The sequence below is a fragment of the Arachis stenosperma genome, chromosome 9 (genome assembly GCF_014773155.1).
Source record: "Arachis stenosperma cultivar V10309 chromosome 9, arast.V10309.gnm1.PFL2, whole genome shotgun sequence".
NCBI classification, from domain to species: Eukaryota; Viridiplantae; Streptophyta; class Magnoliopsida; order Fabales; family Fabaceae; genus Arachis; species Arachis stenosperma.
Genome location: NC_080385.1, coordinates 26,603,394 through 26,610,223, shown reverse-complemented (window position 1 = coordinate 26,610,223; position 6,830 = coordinate 26,603,394). Strand labels below are relative to the sequence as shown.

Below are 6,830 nucleotides of genomic sequence, written 5' to 3'. Positions count from 1 at the left end.
GCTCTGTCACAGCACGGCTAATCATCTGTCGGTTCTCAATCAGGTTGGAATAGAATCCCTTGATTCTTTTGCGTCTGTCACTAACGCCCAGCCTTCAGGAGTTTAAAGCTCGTCACAGTCATTCAATACCGGAATCCTACTCGAAATACCACAGACAAGGTTAGACTTTCTGGATTCCCATGAATGCCACCATCTATCTAGCTTATACCACGAAGATTCTGTTGGGGAATCTAAGAGATATGCGCTCGGCCTAAGGTAGAACGGAAGTGGTTGTCAGTCACGCGCGTTCATAGGTGAGAATGATGATGAGTGTCACGGATCATCACATTCATCAAGTTGAAGTGCAACGAATATCATAGAATATGAATAAAAGAGAATTGAATAGAAAATAATAGTAATTGTATTGAAACTTGAGGTACAGCAGAGCTCCACACCCTTAATCTATGGTGTGTAGAAACTCCACCGTTGAAAATACATAAGTGAAAGGTTCAGGCATGGCCGAATGGCCAGCCCCCATGGTCTAAGGACTAGGCATCCAGAGATGTCTAATACACTAGTAAAAAGTCCTATTTATTATAAACTAGCTACTAGGGTTTACATGAGTAAGTAATTGATGTATAAATCCACTTCCGGGGCCCACTTGGTGTATGTTTGGGCTGAGCTTGATCTATCCACGAGCTGAGGCTTCTTTTGGAGTTGAACGCCGAGTTATAACGTGTTTTGGGCGTTCAACTCCGGGTCGTGACGTGTTTCTGGCTTTTTACTCCAGACAGCAACATGTACTTGGCGTTGAACGCCACTTTACGTCGTTAATTCCCGAATAAAGTATGAACTATTATATATTGCTGGAAAGCTCTGGATGTCTACTTTCCAACGCCGTTGAGAGCTCGCCATTTGGAGTTCTGTAGCTCTATAAAATCCATTTTGAGTGCAGGGAGGTCAGATTCTAACAGTATCAGCAGTCCTTTGTCAGCCTCCTATCAGAGTTTTGCTCAAGTCCCTCAATTTCAGCCATAAATTACCTGAAATCACAGAAAAACACACAAACTCATAGTAAAGTCCAGAAGTGTGAATTTAACATAAAAACTAATGAAAACATCCCTAAAAGTAGCTTGAACTTACTAAAAACTACCTAAAAACAATGCCAAAAAGCGTATAAATTATCCGCTCATCACAACACCAAACTTAAATTGTTGCTTGTCCCCAAGCAACTGAAAATTAAATAGGATAAAAAGAAGAGAATATACTATAAATCTCAAAATATCAATGAATATTAATTCTAATTAGATGAGCGGGACTTGTAGCTTTTTGCTTCTGAACAGTTTTGGCATCTCACTTTTTCCCTTGAAGTTTAGAATGATTGGCTTCTCTAGGAACTTAGAATTTCGGATAGTGTTATTGATTCTCCTAGTTAAGTATGTTGATTCTTGAACACAGCTACTTATATGAGTCTTGGCCGTGGCCCTAAGCACTTTGTTTTCCAGTATTACCACCGGATACATAAATGCCACAGACACATAACTGGGTGAACCTTTTCAGATTGTGACTCAGCTTTGCTAGAGTCCCCAGTTAGTGGTGTCCAGAGCTCTTAAGCACACTCTTTTGCTTTGGATCACGACTTTAACCACTCAGTCTCAAACTTTTCACTTGTACCTTCATGACACAAGCACATGGTTAGGGACAGCTTGATTTAGCCGCTTAGGCCTGTATTTTATTTCCTTGGGCCCTCCTATCCATTGATGCTCAAAGCCTTGGATCCTTTTTACCCTTGCCTTTTGGTTTTAAGGGCTATTGGCTTTTTCTGCTTGCTTTTTCTTTTACTTTCTATTTTTTTTGCCACCTTTTTTTTTCACAAGCTTTTGCTTTTTCACTGCTTTTTCTTGCTTCAAGAATCAATTTCATGATTTTTCAGATTATCAATAATATTTCTCTTTGTTCATCATTCTTTCAAAAGCCAACAGTTTTAACATTCATAAACAACAAGATCAAAAATATGCATTGTTCAAGCATTCATTCAGAAAACAAAAAGTATTGTCACCACATCAATATAATTAAATTAAATTCAAGGATAAATTCAAAATTCATGTACTTCTTGTTCTTTTGAATTAAAACATTTTTCATTTAAGAGGGGTGAGGGATTTAATGGATTTTATTCATAACTTTAAGACATGGTTACTACATACTAATGATCATGAAGTAGAGACACAAAATATAGATAAACATAACATAGAAACCGAAAAACAGAAAGAAATAAGAACAAGGAATGAATCCACCTTAGTGGCGTCTTCTTCTTGAAGGACCAACAATGTCCTTAAGCTCTTCTATGTCCCTTCCTTGCCTTTGTTGCTCCTCCCTCATTGCTCTTTGATCTTCTCTTATTTCATGGAGAATGATAGAGTGCTCATGATGTTCAACCTTTAATTGTTCCACATTGTGGCTCAAATCTTCTAAGGAAGTGTTGAGTTGTTCCCAATAGTTGTTGGGAGGAAAGTGCATCCCTTGAGGCATCTCAGGAATTTCTTGATGATGAGCTTCCTCATGCATCTCTTGAGATCCGTGGAGGGTTTCTCTTGCTTGCTCCATCCTCTTCTTCGTGATGGGCTTATCCTCTTCAATGGAGATGTCTCCTTCTATGATAACTCCAGCTGAGTAACATAGATGGCAAATAAGGTGAGGAAAAGCTAGCCTTGCCATGGTAGAGGGCTTTTCGGCTATTTTGTAGAATTCATTGGAGATGACTTCATGAACTTCTACTTCCTCTCCAATCATGATGCTATGAATCATGATGGCCCGATCCACAGTAACTTCAGATCAGTTGCTAGTGGGAATGATGGAGCGTTGAATGAACTCCAACCATTCTCTAGCCACAGGCTTGAGGTCCAGTCTTCTTAGTTGAACTGGCTTGTCTTTGGAGTCTCTTTTCCATTGAGCTCCTTCCACACATATGTCCATAAGGACTTGGTCCAACCTTTGATTGAAGTTGACCCTTCTAGTGTAGGGGTGTACATCTTCTTGCATCATGGGCAAGTGGAACGCCAACCTTACATTTTCCGGACTAAAATCTAAGTATTTCCCCCGAACCATTGTGAGATAATTCTTTGGACTCGGGTTCATACTTTGATCATGGTTCCTAGTGATCCATGCATTGGCATAGAACTCTTGAACCATTAAGATTCTGACTTGTTGCATGGGGTTGGTTAGGACTTCCCAACCTCTTCTTCGGATCTCATGTCGGATCTCCGGATACTCATTTTTCTTGAGCTTGAAAGGGACCTCAGGGATCACCTTCTTCTTTGCCACAACATCATAGAAGTGGTCTTGATGGCTTTTGGAGATGAATCTTTCCATCTCCCATGACTCGGAGGTGGAAGCTTTTGTCTTCCCTTTTCCTTTTCTAGAGGATTCTCCGGCCTTAGGTGCCATTGATGGTAATGGAAAAACAAAAAGCTTATGCTTTTACCACACCAAACTTAAAATATTGCTCGCCCTTGAGCAAGAGATGAAAGAAGAGAAGAAGAAGAAGAAGAAAATATTGAGGAGAAGGGGGAGTGTGGGTTTCGGCCAAGGTATAGAAGAGGGGGTTGTGTTGTATGAAAATGAAGTGGAATGGAGGGGTTTATATAGGGAAAGGGGAGAGGGTAGGTTCGGCCATTTTAGGGTGGGTTTAGGTGGGAAAGTGTTTTTGAATTTTGAAGGTAGGTGGGGTTTATGGGGAAGAGTGGATGGATGTGAGTGGTGAAGAGGTGATGGGGAAGAGAGATTGAAGTTATTGGTGAAGGGTTTTGGGAAAGAGTGTTTATTGGGAGGAGAGATTCAGAGATTGAAGTTGTTGGGAAGTGTGACATAGGGAAGAGTGTTATAGGATTAGGAGGTAAGGTGGGAATATGTTAGGTGGGGATCCTGTGGGGTCCACAGATCCTGAGGTGATCCTGTGGGGTCCACAGATCCTGAGGTGTCAAGGAATTCCATCCCTGCACCAAATAGGCATGTAAAATGCCTTTGCATACCATTCTGGCGTTTAAACGCCGAGGTGATGCACGTTCTGGGCGTTCAACGCCCATGTGAAGCATGTTCTGGGCGTTCATCGCCCATATGTAGCATGTTTCTGGCATTAAACGCCAGTTCATTACTTGTTACTGGCGTTCAGCGCCAGCTTTTCTCAAGGCACATTCCTGGCGTTCAAACGCCAGAATGTTGCTTGTTTCTGGCGTTCAGCGCCAGATTCATGCTCTGTGCTGGCGTTGAACGCCAGCCAGATGCTCCTTACTGGCGTTAAACGCCAGTCTGTCCTCCCTCTAGGGTGTGATTTTTCTTCTGCTATTTTTGATTCTGTTTTTACTTTTTATATTTTTTCGTGACTCCACATGATCATGTACCTAATAAAACACAAAATAACAATAAAATAAAATTAAAATTAGATAAATAAAATTTGGGTTGCCTCCCAACAAGCGCTTCTTTAATGTCAATAGCTTGACAGTGGGCTCTCATGGAGCCACAAGGTGATCAGGTCAATGTTGTATAGTCCCAACACCAAACTTAGAGTTTGGATATGGGGTCTTAACACCAAACTTAGTGTTTGGTTGTGGCCTCCCAACACCAAACTTAGAGTTTGACTGTGGGGGCTCTTCTTGACTCTGAACTGAGAGAAGCTCTTTGTGCTTACTCTCTTTTGTCACAGAGGGATGGTCATGTGCCTTAAACACAAGGTAGTCCCCATTCAATTGAAGGACTAATTCACCTCTGTTGACATCTATCACAGCTCCTGCTGTGGCTAGGAAAGGTCTTCCAAGGATGATACACTCATCCTCTTCCTTCCCAGTGTTTAAGATTATGAAATCAGCAGGGATGTAAAGGCTTTCAACCTTTACTAACACGTCCTCTACTATTCCATAAGCTTGTCTCAATGACTTGTCTGCCAATTGTAGTGAGAACAAGGCAGGTTGTACCTCAATGATCCCCAGCTTCTCCATTACAGAGAGTGGCATAAAATTTATCCCTGACCCCAGATCACATAGAGCTTTTTCAAAGGTCATGGTGCCTATGGTACAAGGTATTAAGAACTTGCCAGGATCTTGTCTCTTTTGAGGTAAAATTTGCTGAATCCAGGTATCTAGTTCATTAATGAGCAAGGGAGGTTCACTTTCCCAAGTCTCATTACCAAACAACTTGGCATTCAGCTTCATGATAGCTCCTAAATATTGAGCAACTTGCTCTCCAGTCACATCTTCATCCTCTTCAGAGGAAGAATAGTCTTCAGAGCTCATGAATGGCAGAAGGAGATTTAATGGAATCTCTATGGTCTCTATATGAGCCTCAGATTCCTTTGGATCCTTAATAGAAAATTCCTTGCTTGAGAGACGTCCCAGGAGGTCTTCCTCACTAGGATTTTCGTCCTTCTCCTCCCTTGTGCATTCGGCCATATTGATTACATCAATGGCTTTGCACTCTCCTTTTGGATTCTCTTCTGTATTGCTTGGGAGAATACTGGGAGGAGTTTCAATGACTTTCTTACTCAGTTGGCCCACTTGTGCCTCCAGATTTCTGATGGAGGATCTTGTTTCACTCATGAAACTAAAAGTGGCTTTTGACAGATCAGAGACTAGATTGGCTAAATTAGAAGTGCTTTGTTCATAATTCTCTGTCTGTTGCTGAGAAGATGATGGAAAAGGCTTGCTATTGCTCAGCCTATTGCGTCCACCATTGTTAAAGCCTTGTTGAGGCTTTTGTTGATCCTTCCATGAGAAATTTGGATGATTTCTCCATGATGAATTATAGGTGTTTCCATAAGGTTCACCCATGTAATTTACCTCTACTATTGCAGGGTTCTCAGGATCATAAGCTTCTTTAGAAGCTGCCTCTTTAGTACTGTTGGATGCATTTTGCCATCCATTCAGACTTTGAGAGATCATGTTGACTTGCTGAGTCAACACTTTGTTCTGAGCCAATATGGCATTCAGAGCATCAATTTCAAGAACTCCCTTCCTTTGAAGTGTCCCATTATTCACGGAATTCCTCTCAGAAGTGTACATGAATTGGTTATTTGTAACCATGTCAATGAGTTCTTGAGCCTCTTCCGGCATTTTCTTTAGGTGAATAGATCCACCTGCAGAATGGTCCAATGACATTTTCAAAAACTCAGATAGACCATAATAGAATATATCTAGTATGGTCCATTCTGAAAACATGTCAGATGGACACCTTTTGGTCAACTGCTTGTATCTTTCCCAAGCTTCATAGAGGGATTCACCATCTTTTTGTTTGAAGGTCTGAACATCCACTCTAAGCTTGCTCAGCTTTTGAGGAGGAAAGAATTTATCTAAGAAGGCCGTGACCAGCTTATCCCAGGAGTCCAGGCTATCCTTAGGTTGTGAATCCAACCATATTCTAGCTCTGTCTCTTACAGCAAAAGGAAAAAGCATGAGTCTGTAGACTTCAGGATCAACTCCATTTGTCTTAACAGTCTCACAAATCTGCAAGAACTCAGTTAAAAACTGGTAAGGATCTTCAGATGGAAGTTCATAAAACTTGCAGTTCTGTTGCATTAAAGCAACTAGTTGAGGCTTAAGCTCAAAATTGTTGGCTCCAATGGCAGGAATAGAGATGCTTCTTCCATCAAACTTGGACGTGGGTTTAGTAAAGTCACCAAGCATCCTCCTTGCATTATTATTATTTTCGGCTGCCATCTCCTTCTCTTGTTCTAATATTTCTGAAAGGTTACCTTTAGATTGTTGTAATTTAGCTTCTCTTAGTTTCCTCTTCAGAGTCCTTTCAGGTTCGGGATCAATTTCAACAAGAGTGCCTTTTTTCTTGTTCCTGCTCATATGAAAGAG

General features: G+C 41.1%; 1 non-coding gene across 1 annotated transcript; it reads left to right on the top strand.

Annotated features, from left to right (window-relative positions):
- The first annotated feature begins 6,183 nt into the window (after positions 1–6,183).
- LOC130952502 (small nucleolar RNA R71) lies at positions 6,184–6,287 on the top strand. The gene has a single exon (XR_009074681.1). It is a non-coding gene; the product is annotated as a small nucleolar RNA R71 (small nucleolar RNA).
- The last annotated feature ends 543 nt before the right edge of the window (positions 6,288–6,830 follow it).